We start from the raw sequence: 15,141 nt of genomic DNA, 5'->3' as shown, positions 1-15,141 counted from the left end.
ACATTTTTATACTCATAATTTCAGTGTTGTGCTGCATTAAATTGGTAGTGCCTGACAAATCTGATCATATGTCCCTATTTTGCAGTACATTCTTCTTAAACTCTTGTTTCTGGGGCACTGATAATGTTGATCTATTCTGACATCAAGGCACACTATGAGGTATTTACTCCATCTGCAAGCATACTCATTAGAGACACCCGAGGTTTTTCCAAGGTTTCAACACAGTTATGGAGTATCACAAACCACAAAAAAATAATAAAACAAAAATATATAGAACAACAAACCAGCGACCACCAAATCTTTTATTGCTCTTACTTCTGACGTCTTGGCCATAAGCCTTCAAGGAAGATAAAAACTGATAAAAAATCCCATGTATATATACCATGACTAATAATTCAATAAAACAATTAATATACCAATTAGAAAGAAATAGAGTCCTTAAAGCAATAAAGCTACAAACTACAATAAAACTCTCCAATTAAATTCTGAATTCATGCCCTTTGGGCTTAAATTGTCAAACTTTAAAATATAAAGTGCTTCTTTATACAGTAACTTATTTTTCAAACAAGAATCAAGGGGAACTTCATCAATTCTTTCTAACACTGTGCCTTGCAAACCTATTACAGAACTTTAATGTACAGCGTGGAAATGCATCGCTACTGAACTAGATTCCTTCATAGTAATTATATCCCTAATATGTTCCAATAATCTAACTTTAAAGCCTCTCTTAGTTTGTCCAGTATAAACCTTATCACAAGGACATTTCAAGGCATAAATAATGCCTTGCGTATTACATTTAAAACTACCTTTAACCTGAAACTTTCTTCCATTAATATATTCAAAACTATTAACAACATATTTACAAGCCTTATACCTACCACAAGTCTGTGTTCCTGTATAAAAAATACTAGGATGTAAAACTACTGGGGGCATAACAAATTTTCCTCTAACTAAAATATTTTTCAAACTTCTCCCCACCTTATAGGACATTTTAAGTTGCTTAGGGAGCCAAGGATGTATTTCTTTTTTAGATTGAAGAAAATCTCAGTAATATTTTACCAAATTAGTCAAAATGTTACTAAAATGAATATAAGTAGTAGTAAAATAGGGTTCCTTTCAGCATTTTGAATGTTGAAAATGCCAAATTTAATTTAATCAAATTGAAATGTTCAAAATCTCAGAAGAGCAAACTGACAGAACATTGATTTCTTTCCAAGGGAAAGAAATCAGTAGGCCATCATTGGAGTTTGCTATTTCCTCCACTGTGGTGCGAGAGTTACGGATCTTAGGGTTAGGATGCGGGTTAAGGTAAGTGGATAGTTAGTAATGTATGTATGTATGGTGTAGTGTAGGGTTGGGTATTGTTAACTGCATGAGTGTGTATTTATTGCTTTGCTTTGTTTGTGTGTAGGTTTGTAGGGTATGTGTGCGATAGTTACGGACCTTAGGGTTAGAGTGCGGGTTAAGGTAACTGGATAGTTAGTAATGTATGTGTGGTTTATGTGGGGTTGGGTTTTATTAACTGTATTTGTGTGGTTTATTTATTTTGGTCTGCTTGTTTTGTGCGTATGTTTCTCGGAACAGCAATTTTTTTCCCTGGGGAAAAAATTTGCTATTCTAAGTATTCAATGTTTTCAATATTTGAAATTCCAAGTTCGAACATATGGTGTTCGACATTTTGGAATTTTAGATATATGATATAGACCCGTACAATATATATCCATATCAGCATTCACTGAAATACAACCATATTTAAATGGCTTAACTGATATTCTACTACATCTATCATTAACCTTAGAAACCGCCTTAGAAATAGTTTGATTACTGTATCCTCTGCAATAAAATATATTACAGGTTTTTGAGATTTCCTCTCAACTCAGAATCGACATTACACAATCTATATATCCGAATTAGCTCACTAGAAGGTAAAACATCTATTGTATGTGGGGGGGGGGGGTGACAACTAGTGGCTTTTAAATAATAAATGTCCCCATCAAATTATCTGTGCACCCGAGTATGTAGTCCCCAAATATTGGAGATATCAAGATCTACATCCAAAAACGAAACTTGTTTACCCTTCTGTACACCATCAAATTTAAGTCCAAATCTATTTATTTGTAAAAAATTCTGAAATCTGTCTACTTCATTTTCTCCCCCTTCACATAAAAAAATAAGGTTATCTATAAAGCGGGCATAATATTTAACAAACAATGTAAAATTCAACTTTATATATACATATATATATATATATATATATATATATATATATGTATGTATATATATATATATATATATATATATATATATATATATATATATATATATATATATATATACTCATACTCAAATAGTCCCATGCTTAAGTTTGCATACAAGGGGGCAAATGCTGCCCCCATAGGTGTACCTCGTTGTTGTTTGAATATCTCATTATTAAATTCAAAGAAATTATTGCATAAACAAAAATACAATAATTCTAAAAGAAATTCAGTAGCAGGGCATTCACCTAGAGAAAACCTTACCGCCTCCATACCAAATATATGTGAAATGTTAGTATAGAAGCTGCTGATATCAAGTGTAATGAAATACATGTTTTCATTCAAAGGCACATTTTAATTTTTTCCAAAAAATCAAACACATCCTTAACATAAGCAGTTAAAAATAAAACGTTTGGCAATAATAAATGGTGCAATAAACAGTCCATATTAAGCAAAAAATATTGTTTTCCTGAAACAATTTGGCAACCAGGTGGATGCTCTAGATTTTTATGTATTTTAGGTAAACAAAAGAAACAGGCCATACAGGACTGATCTATATTGAGCTTCTTTTTAGCATCCTCCCTGGAAAAATACGCTAAACATATGCCCTTATTGACTAACTCCAAATATTGTTCTTGAGCCAATACATATGTGGAAATGTGTACCTTTTTATATACATTAACATCATTTAAATGTGCATAACACATCTCCAAATAACTTGATACATCTAAAACCAGCAATCTGTTACCCTTGTCAGCAGGTTTGAAAATCATATTGTTATTTCCCCTTAGATTCTTCAATGCAGCCCATTCAGCCTTTGTAAGGTTATATTCAACATCATTCATTTTTTTCTTAAATCTATCAATTTCTAACGCAGCAGAAAAATTCAACATTTGATAAAATGATTTAATAATTTCATTATTTATAATAGGTGTAAATGTATAATTAGAACTAATGTTACTAGTGTCAAACCTATAATATGCAATAGTCAATTCATCCAAGTACAAGTAAAACTCTCATTATCAGATATAGAATCAATTTCATCAACCATTTCAGTATCTGTTAAAAATTCACCTTGAGGATAAAAGAAACATTTTAACTGTAGCTTTCTTACAAATTTATAAATATCAGAACTTTTCAGTGATTTGGGATGCATGACTAAGCTTAAAAAGGCCTTTGCCATCATTAGCCTAATACACACATATGCACCTCTGACCCTATGAACATCCAGATAACTTTCTTAAGATGTGTTTGTCCATCTCGGTCAATAATGTATAATTACTGCTGCTAATACTTCAGTTAAACTGCCTAGATCTGGCTGTTCTGAATTAATTATAATGGAAATTCGTCTTTCTGCATGTTCTCCTTCAGTAAATACTTCACATCTCATTTCATTTTTGATCTACCAAGCTGGAAAATATAAGTCCAGCTGTAATATATACAGCAGCCAAAACCTAAGATTGCTTTCCAAGCACAGTGAGTATGTTAAATGACCCTCTCCCAAGTGTAGAACCACCTGATCTAGCTTCAGTGGGGGCGGAGTGGGTATGTCTGGGGGAATCTTTAATTTAAAAGGTTAAAGGCACAACGCTGACTTACTTAATTTTGGATTGCAGTCATTCTGCCAATGTAGTCATTATAGCTGGACATGGCCAATCACTCAAAAAAATGTCCATTTCAGAGATAGTATTTAAGTGTGATAAGAGCACACTTAACTTCCCTTTCTGTTCCTAAATGCTGCCTTTATGCATTGCTAAACATATAACAAATCTAACAGATGGGATATTTGTCTTCCTAGGCATTATGTAGCAGACAACTATGTCTGCCTGAGAGCCATCTGTGAATACAATAGACTGTTTAGGGAACCCGGGAACCAGTAACACAGGCCATTCCAATGATAATTCTAGTAAACACCACTGGTAAACCTTAAAAAAAATCAAATGGTTACTAACAACACCAAGGGCATCACTTCTTAACTGCTATAACTTCAAGCTTCTACATTGATCTCAATCTCCACCATTAGCAGAAAAACTCCACCTAAAGGAACACAGTTACATATTCTGCTCATGTGCAGATAATACACCCTCAATTGTCAGGCCCAGTTTTACAAAGGTTATGTAGGAGAAAAAGCTTTTTCAAAATTGCTCCAACATCAAATAACTACCTTCCTCAAATCTTACAGAAGTTGTTAGTTTCCAGAAAGACCTTACTAAACTTCGCTGCTAGGAAAACCAATCCAAATGCTTTGACGTTGTCTAGGTTCTCAACTAAAACAACACACGTCTCCCTCCACTATTTATCCACACTGCAGGATGATTATGTGTGACTTACTTGTTATACCTCTGATGTAGGAATGTTTGTATTGCACACATCATATAGCAGCCACATTATCTTTGAGTTACTTCTGATCTTTCTGCTGTCTGAAAGATCACATTAGTCTCTTAATATATCTATTCTACTGCCATAACAGTTAACAGGCAATAAAACTATTGTAATGACTTGATATAAATAGTTAAGAAGATAATGTATCAATACTAATGTGTCAGCTGATTGTTATATGTAAATCTACCTGCAATTTCATATGCTTGAAATTCTATTTGCTATGTTGGTACCTTTTTACCTGGGTTGGGGCTGAAAATGGTCCTTGCACCAGCCCGCCCACTTGATTAACAAATATACAAACAAACTAATAAATAAATATGTATAGTAAATAAATGGTAGAATCTGCCACTAACTTTTGGTTAGGTCCAAATAGGAATGAAACCTTGCTTTTCCCAACTTTTCAACTAGTTTGCCCATTTGGCACATGAACTAGGAATCTAATCTAGAAATGCCATTTAGTTTTCTGTGGTCACTACAAAATATTATTCATCCATTAGACTTGGAGATCAGTACAGTGAGGCTGTTCCTCTCACTGTGGGACACTTTCATGACCCGAATGATTAAGCAATATCTTTATATTTCTCTAACTGATTGCCATCAGGACTCTTGTGTCTGGCAGGGCTTCAGATGAACATTTTTATACTCATAATTTCAGTGTTGTGCTGCATTAAATTGGTAGTGCCTGACAAATCTGATCATATGTCCCTATTTTGCAGTACATTCTCCTTAAACTCTTGTTTCTGGGGCACTGATAATGTTGATCTATTCTGACATCAAGACACACTATGAGGTATTTACTCCATCTGCAAGCATACTCATTAGAGACACCCGAGGTTTTTCCAAGGTTTCAAAAGTAGATATCACAAACCACAAAAATAAAAGCAAAATATATAGAACAACAAACCAGCGACCACCAAATCCTTTATTGCCCTCTTCTGGGGTTTGTCATAGCCATTTGCAACACTGAGCCAATAGATATGTGGAAATGTGTACCTTTTTATATACATTAACATCATTTAAATGTGCATAACACATCTCCAAATAACTTGATACATCTAAAACCAGCAATCTGTTACCCTTGTCAGCAGGTTTGAAAATCATATTGTTATTTCCCCTTAGATTCTTCAATGCAGCCCATTCAGCCTTTGTAAGGTTATATTCAACATCATTCATTTTTTTCTTAAATCTATCAATTTCTAACGCAGCAGAAAAATTCAACATTTGATAAAATGATTTAATAATTTCATTATTTATAATAGGTGTAAATGTATAATTAGAACTAATGTTACTAGTGTCAAACCTATAATATGCAATAGTCAATTCATCCGAAGTACAAGTAAAAACTCTCATTATCAGATATAGAATCAATTTCATCAACCATTTCAGTATCTGTTAAAAATTCACCTTGAGGATAAAAGAAACATTTTAACTGTAGCTTTCTTACAAATTTATAAATATCACATTTAATTTCATGTAAACGTGGTATCACAGTGGGTATAAACTTCAATCCTAACTCTAAAACAGCTGTGTCAACATAACTCAACAAATGTCCAGATAAATTAACTACATGGGACAAACAGTTGCCACTTCCCTTTTTTTGAATAGTGGTACTGTTGGGGACATTGATTACTGCACTGTTGCCCATTACCATTTGACTGTCCTTCACGTTGCCGATTTCTGGAATTAAATCGTCCTGGGCCATTGTTGAAATTACGAAAAGTCCGTTGCATGCCATCAGAATTCTGGAGTCTCAGCAAAGACAGGAAGTTAGTGGTATTGTTAGTTAAAACATTGATATCTTCCCCAGATGAAACTGATTCATTAGTGGATACAGCTGAAGAAAAAGAACGCTGTTCAGTCTGTGCATTTCCTCGTTCAAAGAACACATGATGAGATGTCTTTTTCCGATTGGTTCTTGAGAGGAAGGGTTTACCATTGTCATAATCCTGGGTATTGTGTACCAGTTTCTTCTTTTTTCTGGCCATTATTTCTTCCTCATGACTAATTAAGTTGCTGTTAATGTCACTTAAAACTTTATCAAGAAACTGAGGGTTAGTCTGGGTGATCAATTTCATATAAGCGGAATGAATATCTTTATGAAGCTCACCCTGTTTAACCCAGTCCCTCTCTACCAATATGGAAATCCATTCTAAAGGCCATTTGTAAGCTGCAAGCATCCACCATTTGTGAAAGTTACGATCTGTTTCATCTTGTAAATTGAAAGGGGCAGATGGATCTTTGAACGCTCATAAGCCCTGTGGAGTGATATCCAGTTATAAATATTTTGAAAGATTCTGGATATTTAAAAAAAACAGAAGTCTCTATAAATAACAGTTCTTCCAAGGAATCACACAATAGCTTGGTTTCCGGACTCTTAGTAGCTGCATATCTTCTCCCAACTGTGGAGAAAGGATCTAATAAACAATCATTACATTGCACATCCCGTCTTTGCCAAACAGTGGAGGGTTCAGATGAATTGTTGCCGATCCGATAACAGTCTCTGCATGTGAAGACCTAGCCACTTGTGAAGTGCAGTGCAAAAGGAAATTACTCCCCATTCTTTGCTGCAAATCATTCAAACCATCTCGAAACACTCTAGGTAAATCCAAATTGGGGTCACTGGCAATGAAATCCACAAATCACAAACCACAGAAAAATAATAAAATGAAAATATATAGAACAACAAACCAGCGACCACCAAATCCTTTATTGCTCTTGCTTCTGACGTCTCGGCCATAAGCCTTCAAGGAAAATTTAAACTAAGAAAAAAATCCCATGTATATATACCATGACTAATAATTCAATAAAACAATTAATACACCAATTAGAAAAAAAATTGAGTCCTTAAAGCAATAAAGCTACAAACTACAATAAAATTCACCAATTAAATTCTGAATTCATGCCCTTCGGGCTTAAAGTATCAGACTTTAAAATATAAAGTGCTTCTTTATACAGTAACTTATTTTTCAAACAAGAATCAAGGGGAACTTCATCAATTCTTTCTAACACTGTGCCTTGCAAACCTATTACAGAACTTTGATGTATAGCTTGGAAATGCATCGCTACTGAACTAGATCCTTCATATTAATTATATCCCAAATATGTTCCAACAATCTAACTTTAAAGGCTCTCTTAGTTTGTCCAATATAAATCGTGTCACAAGGACATTTCAAGGCATAAATAATGCCTTGTGTATTACATTAAAAACTACCTTTAACCTGAAACTTTCTTCCATTAATATATTCAAAACTATTAACATATTTAGAAGCCTTACACCTACCACAAGTCTGTGTTCCTATATATAAAATACTAGGATGTAAGACTACTGGGGGCATAACAAATGTTCCTCTAACATATTTTTCAAACTTCTCCCCACCTTATAGGATGTTTTAATTTGCTTAGGGAGCCAAGGATGTACTTCTTTTTTAGATTAAAGAGAATCCCAGTAATATTTTACCAAATTAGTCAAAATATTACTAAAAGGACTATAAATAGTAGTAAAATATATATCCATATCAGCATTCACTGAATTACAACCATATTTAAATGGCTTAACTGATATTCTACTACATCTATCATTAACCTTAGAAACCGCTTTAGAAATCACTGTATCCTCTGCAATAAAACATATTACAGGTTTTTGAGACTTTTTGACGTGGAGATCAGCACAGTGAGGCTGTTCCTCTCACTGTGGGACACTTCCATGACCCGAAAGATTACACAATATCTTTATATTTCTCTAACTGATTGCCATCAGGACTCTTGTATCTGGCAGGGCTTCAGATGAACATTTTTATACTCATAATTTCAGTGTTGTGCTGCATTAAATTGGTATTGCCCGACAAATCTAATTATATGTCCCTATTTTGCAGTACACACTCCTTAAACTCTTGTTTCTGGGGCACTGATAATGTCTGATCTATTCTGACATCAAGACACACTATGGGGTATTTACTCCATCTGCAAACATACTCATTAGAGACACAAGAGATTTTCCAAGGTTTCAACACAATCCGTTCTGCTTTCCTTTGTCCTTGTTATCACTTTAAATTTCCTTCATATATCTTCAAAAGGTCATTGTCACATTACAATGAGCTTTTTCTTAACTGTGAGCAGAAAGAAATTATGTTGTTTACTGTTCTGAAATCCCAAAGATGATCATTTTTATTAAATGCTCTCTGTTGTGCTTCGTGTCATATTTTGCTTTAGTACAGGCATTATCATTCTTAATATCTCTTGTAGGTCAGTGAAATGCTCTGTCATACTTTAAGGAGATATTGTCTCCTTCCATGTTTTCTTTGTTTGTTCTGACAAGCGTCAGTGGTGTCTATCATATAGCAATTCAGTGGGGGAATCCAGTGGTGGCTGGTGGTAGTTTCCTTTCATTACAATTAAAAAATAAATAAATAAATAAATGAGGAAGCAGCTGGTCTCATTTTTTTTCACCCTGTTGAAAAGTTTGTGTAAAATGGATTTAAGGTTTTATAAAGCATTCACCTGGCCCATCTGTTTGAGGATGGTATACAGATGTCCTTTGCTGTTCACATGAAATAATTGTAAGAGTTCATACATTGATCTAGATATGGATGGGATGCTTCAGTCTGTAAGGATTTCTCAGAGAATTCCTACTCTTGAAAAAAAGTAACACAACTTATTTAGATATGCACTGGGCATTAACTCTTACAAGGGTACTGTCTCAGAAACTATTTTTTTCATAATCAGTACTTCCGAGTGTATTCTGGTAATCCTTGCTCATCTTTACAACTGGACCATAGTGTCCATTGCTATTTACCCAAATTGGATTTCTACTATAGATAAATGTATCAATGAGTTCCTAAACCCTTAACTAAGTTCTATTCCTTGACATTCTTAACAAGCCACACAAATATTGTCTGCTCATTCCGTGACACCAGGCCAATATAATCTGGATAAACTATAATCTGGCATTCCACCAACACATAGCCAAGATAGTAAGAAAATCATGCTATGTTGCCCAACTCATAAGCAAGTGTATAGCATCCAGGTCCAAGGAAGTAATAGTACCACTCTACTTAGCCTTTATCAGATCCATCATCGAGTACAGTGCCACCTGTCTCATGTACCTAACCAGGCACTTGCAACAGTAAGAATGCCCTCAAAGGTTCCTCACCAGGAGAACCTAAGCTATGAATACCCTGACCTACACAGATCTCATTAAAGTCCTACCTCTGTATTCAGTCTCGTATAGGCTGCTGAGAGGCATCTTTGCCTAGCATACATCCTCAGATTCAGCTCTGATGGATCTCTTTCTCATCCACAAGACAAACAGCACCAGAAACACTAGATCCAAGGACCTGAACTTTGCCTGTGACATAAATAGCACCCACTAGAGGGACCGATATGTGCCTCAAAGGAACCCCGCACTATAGAATAATCTCTGCATCAATGTGAAATAGACTTTATCTCTGATTCAAAAGAAATTTTTGTCAATGGATGGGAAAACACATATGCCACCCCCACTATCCCCATCTGGCCCTCATGTCTCTGATAGACAGAGGTCAGCAGTAAGCCAGTAAGCACCTTCCCACATAACCCTTAGCTACCTCTTTAGTAACATATCCCGCTATATGGGTGTCCAAGGAACTGGATTGGGTTGCATAGCTAGGCTTGTAAAACCCTGGTGGGTAGTTAGCCTAGTATAAAGCTATGAATATATAAAATGCTAGTGTCTTACTATCCATCCCTAAATGACCACTAAAAATATGGCTACATGCTAACTTCATTATGAGTATTCTAAAAAGTGTGGGCACTAATAACTGGCATATTCTCTGGTCTCTCTCTTTGATCAGCCTGTGTACTAAGTCATTAGTTCAAAGTATGGCTATGAAGGGGAGATATGTTCTGGTCATTTGCCTGCCCCCCACTCTCGTTGTAATCTCTCTGGCGCTGCTTAAGGTATTATCTTCTAACGGGGCTATTAAAATTTATATAGTTTATCCATTAGTCGGACACATCAGCATTACTTTCATCAGTAGCCTAAAGCAGAGGCTGGTTTAGACGTTTTTCCTACAAGGACAGGTACAGCTTTTTCCACTTCATCTAATTCATCCTCTAGAAAGGAAATTGTATGGAAATTACTTTCTTCTGCTAGAGGTACTGGACTGGTACCTGTTTCCAATTCTATAATTATTCTACCTGTCTACCTATAGAGTCTTGTTTCTGCTCCTGTTCTCTGTCTATTTTGGTACAGCAGAGAGAAGCTCACAACTCTGTACTGAATCCTTTTTTATTTTTATGCCATTCCAAGTCTCATCTGTCTCTTAAGTTTCCATGCAGTGGATAGCGTTGTCACTTCACAGCAAGAGGTTTCCTGGTTCAAGTCTCAGCTGTGGTGCTGAGCATGTATTTTCTTCCTGTGTTTATGTGGGTTTCCTCCAGGTGCTCTGATTTCCTCCTACATTCCAAAGACATGCAGTAGGTGGATTGGACACTCAAACTGGCCATAGGTGTGAGTGTGCATGCAAGTATGTAGTATGGAAGAACAACTGTGGCAGGGCTAGATACCTAGCAGTGTGAACCTTAGCTATAGAAGATGGTCACTCTTGAACTGACACTCTGACCCCATGTGCAAAAATGGGAAAAGGGAGTTATGGATGGATGGATGAATTGAAGAGATGGAGAACACAGAAGAAAATATGAGTTTCCAGGAGGAGATGAGCAGTGAGCAAAAACAAAAACTGAAAATCAAATCAAAATAGTAAGATGAGAGTATGAATAATCTGACTGAAATAATCTGAAAGAAACAGCAAGGGTGCATGAACAGATTAGCCATGATTTCTGTCACTTACTTATTTTATTTTTATTTATTTATTTTACATTTGTTGACCGGTCTAGTCTAGCTGGATATATGTCCATTTTCAGTAGAGGCCCGGGGAGAAAAGCTCCAGAAAGTTAAGTACAATAGACAATAGACAAAGGCAAAGATAGGTACAGCATCATTAATGCTAAAAACAGGGCAATTGAATAGAGGTAGTACATGAAAATAGTCAAATACATAGAAAATACACCAATCATATAAAGTGGAAAATTTTTTTTTTTTTGCAACACACAGTGAAATACATAAGCTTCAAATGTAATAGAGGTAGAGCTATCAATGTTACAGAGAGGCATAGATTATAGGAAGTTTGGCAGAAGAAAAGGTAGGGAGTTGGAAAAAGAGTTAATCAGGGTTAGTGCAAGAGCATAGCCAGTGTTTGTTGAGATGATTTTTTAGCTGTGTTTTAAAAAGCGGAAGAGAGGACAAAGAAAGGATTTCTGAGGGAAGTTTATTCCATATTTTGCCAACTGAGTTGGAAAAGAGACAGTCACCTGAAGAATTATTGGGTTTGGTTATATTTATCCATAGTTTGTTGGAAGAGCGTAAATGTTTCAGGTTATTGTATGGTAAGATGAGGCTAGAGAGTATAGGTGTTTTGGTTGGTTGGTATAGGATCTTATGAGCTATTATTACTACTTACTTACTACTTTACTTACTTAATTACTACTATTATAATACTTGGTTTATTGGATGCTTATGAGAGGCATTCTATGTTAATGAAACTGAAAATATTAATTTTTTCATGATTTGCAAGTCACCAAGATGCTGATTCTGCTGCATCTTGTTGAGACTAGAGAAAAGACTCCAGAAACTGTTGGGTAAGAGGGGTATGTAAACCAACAGCTAATTACAATGGAGGATAAATCTACCTGAAGAATGTTAAACTGATAAAAGTGTTAAAAGAAAAGCATGTTATTGGATAATGTGAAAATAGAGATGGTGCAGTGTACCACTTTCCAATAACACACTGAGAATTCAAAATGTGAATCATGTGATGGAAAGAAGTAAGTAGTAAGGCAGTTATGGCAGCAGGGTAAACATTTTGCTGTAGCTGGTTGACCTGTTTATGTGGAACAAAATTCTTCAGTGGTTACATTGCAGTAGTGACAGCAGTTCTTAAAGGCTCTTAAAGAGTAGACATAAAAATATTGAAATAAAAGATTATCTTTCTTGCTATTTTGAAAGTATCTTGGGCTGGTGAAATGTGTCCATTCGCAAGTGCAGAGGAAACCACGGTGAAGATCAAGTTAATAGCAATGAAAGTATGTCATAACAAGCCAACACCAACTATGTTTGTATTTCCAAACAAGAGGTTTCTGTCAGAGCGGAGGGCGAATGACAGAAAAGGGAATAGTTTGAACAACTAAGGAAGAGCCTATGTCCTACATCTTAAGGGGATGGTTTTAAATATTGAGAATAATGAAAATAGCTACCGGAACTTTCTGGACTCTGTAACATACTGTATACACACTTCATTGCTAAGTAAGACATGTGCCAATAGCATTTAAACACAGGCCATATGTATCATGTTTGTTAGCATTAATACAAAAAAATTAAAGGCTGGGATGGTGTCATCTGTAATCAATACAAACAGGTAAGATGCTATGTAAATTACAGATGTTTATATGGTAGTCTCACATAAAAACTGAAGAGAATGACAACTGTGGTCATTTATGAATCCTTATGTTCTCCCTTCTCTTTCTTCTTATGGTTGATATAAGGACATTTCTTAATGCACAAGACTGTTACCATAATGCTGTCTGTAAGCTGGCAGTGTCAGCGGCTCAACAGGTATCCCCTTTGTCTTTGGTGCTGGGCGATTGGGGAGCTGTGGGTGTCACTCCTATTCTGAGTGACTGGATTCATATTCAATTGCTGACACTGCAGTGCAGAATTGTGGGATGCCACACTGCTGAGTATCACACCCCCTGGGTGGCATATTAAACCAAGGTCCCATCTGCCTGAGTTTACAGTAGCTTAGCTGGATGTAAAAGGTCCTACAGCATACAGGAATTTCCCCAGTGCCCTGGCCAAATTTCTCCTTGTCAGTATAATTATTACCTTGAGTCTCCCCTGAAGAGAAGTTACTAGTTTAGTGGAACCAATGTAGTCAGCAAAGGAAAAATAAATAACAATTAATTAATTATTTAATGGCTGTAATTAATGGAAGCTGCATGACAAAAAAGAGGTTATAGTAGTTACCAGTATACATAGTTACATTTGGTAGAGGGGAATAGTCATGTATAGGACAAATATAAAAAGAAGAAATCATATAGTCTTTGCAAATAAGGTGGATATGAGGAGTAAGCTATATACAGATAATATTTAGCTGCTATACATATGAGGTTGGCAAATTAAAGTTACCCCATGTTTTTTTCATTCAGATAGGAATTTATATATATATATTTTAATTGACTGACTACAGTAATGTTGCCTTAGCCAAATAATCACTTGTCAATTGTAATTTGATAGGAATGGTGTACCTTTTAGTGCAGACTGACTGTTTTGAATATACGGATATATATTTTCTGTTAGTGAGTGGATAAACAGATAGAGAGTGAAACTCATGCTGAATACATGTGTAGTTCTTTGGATAGTCTGTTTTTAATTATTTAAAGTGTAGCTGTATGAATCTGGCTCAATATGTTTAATTTTGTTTCCATTGTATGGCAGAGTCAGTCTTTGATTAAATTATCTGGGTACAAGTAGGTTAACAAATTTCAATTTAGGATGAACAATCGAACAATGTCTCTGCTCCTATTTTTTGACTAACAGTATATGATACTGTTTAATATGTCTGATATTATTATCATATTGTTCATTTTCGATTCTTTATGCTGTTTACAAATGCAAATCTAAACTGGCTAAATTCAGGCAATTTTAACAATAAATGCACTACTCAAAATGAAGGCTCTAATACACTTAATCAATATAACTTTACTCAATAGATTAATTCTCCCACCAGATTCAATAAGAACATTAATAAGAATACTATCCCTGATTAGATATTAAACAATGCCCCTGGCAAAATCACACATACAAGCTCACATCCAGACTCCTTGGCAAAAAGTCATATGGCACAGTGGTTAAGGTGTTTGTCTCATATGCTTAAAGTGCAAAGTTTGATTATCACCATTGCTAAAAGCTTGTTGATTGAAGAGATCGAATTTATGAAAGGGAGGATGGCATAATGGTTAAGGTGGTTGCCTTACAGACACAAGTTACAGGATTTGATCCTTACATGGGGTAACTCGCTAGGCTTAAAGTGGCCTTTAAAAAGCAGTTAGCCTAGTACTTATCTAGGAATCTGTAAGAGAGTTGGAGGCTTATTTAACACCTCAGATGGTGTAGAAGTATGTTGTTGTGATTGGAGTGCACGGGGTCTTAAGTTCATTGGTAGTGATGACTTTAGAGCATGCTGGAGGGACAGATTCATAACTCAGAGAGTGCCCATGCTGTAGAATAGACTTCCTATACAGGTCAAGCAGAGTACCTCACTGTCCCTCTTCAAGAGAAATCTTGATGAGTGGATAGGAAATAGAAAATTAACCCCAGGGATCACTCCAGTGGCTCTACTCGACAAAGGCACTGGGAACTAAGGTCAGGTGGCACAATGCCAGGGTAATCCTATGGGCTAGGCTTATAAAG

This window comes from Protopterus annectens, chromosome 1.part1 (assembly GCF_019279795.1).
Source record: "Protopterus annectens isolate FY-2018-M chromosome 1.part1, PAN1.0, whole genome shotgun sequence".
Taxonomy (NCBI): Eukaryota; Metazoa; Chordata; order Ceratodontiformes; family Protopteridae; genus Protopterus; species Protopterus annectens.
The sequence above is the reverse complement of the archived record's forward strand: the minus strand, read 5'-3'. Positions refer to the sequence as shown.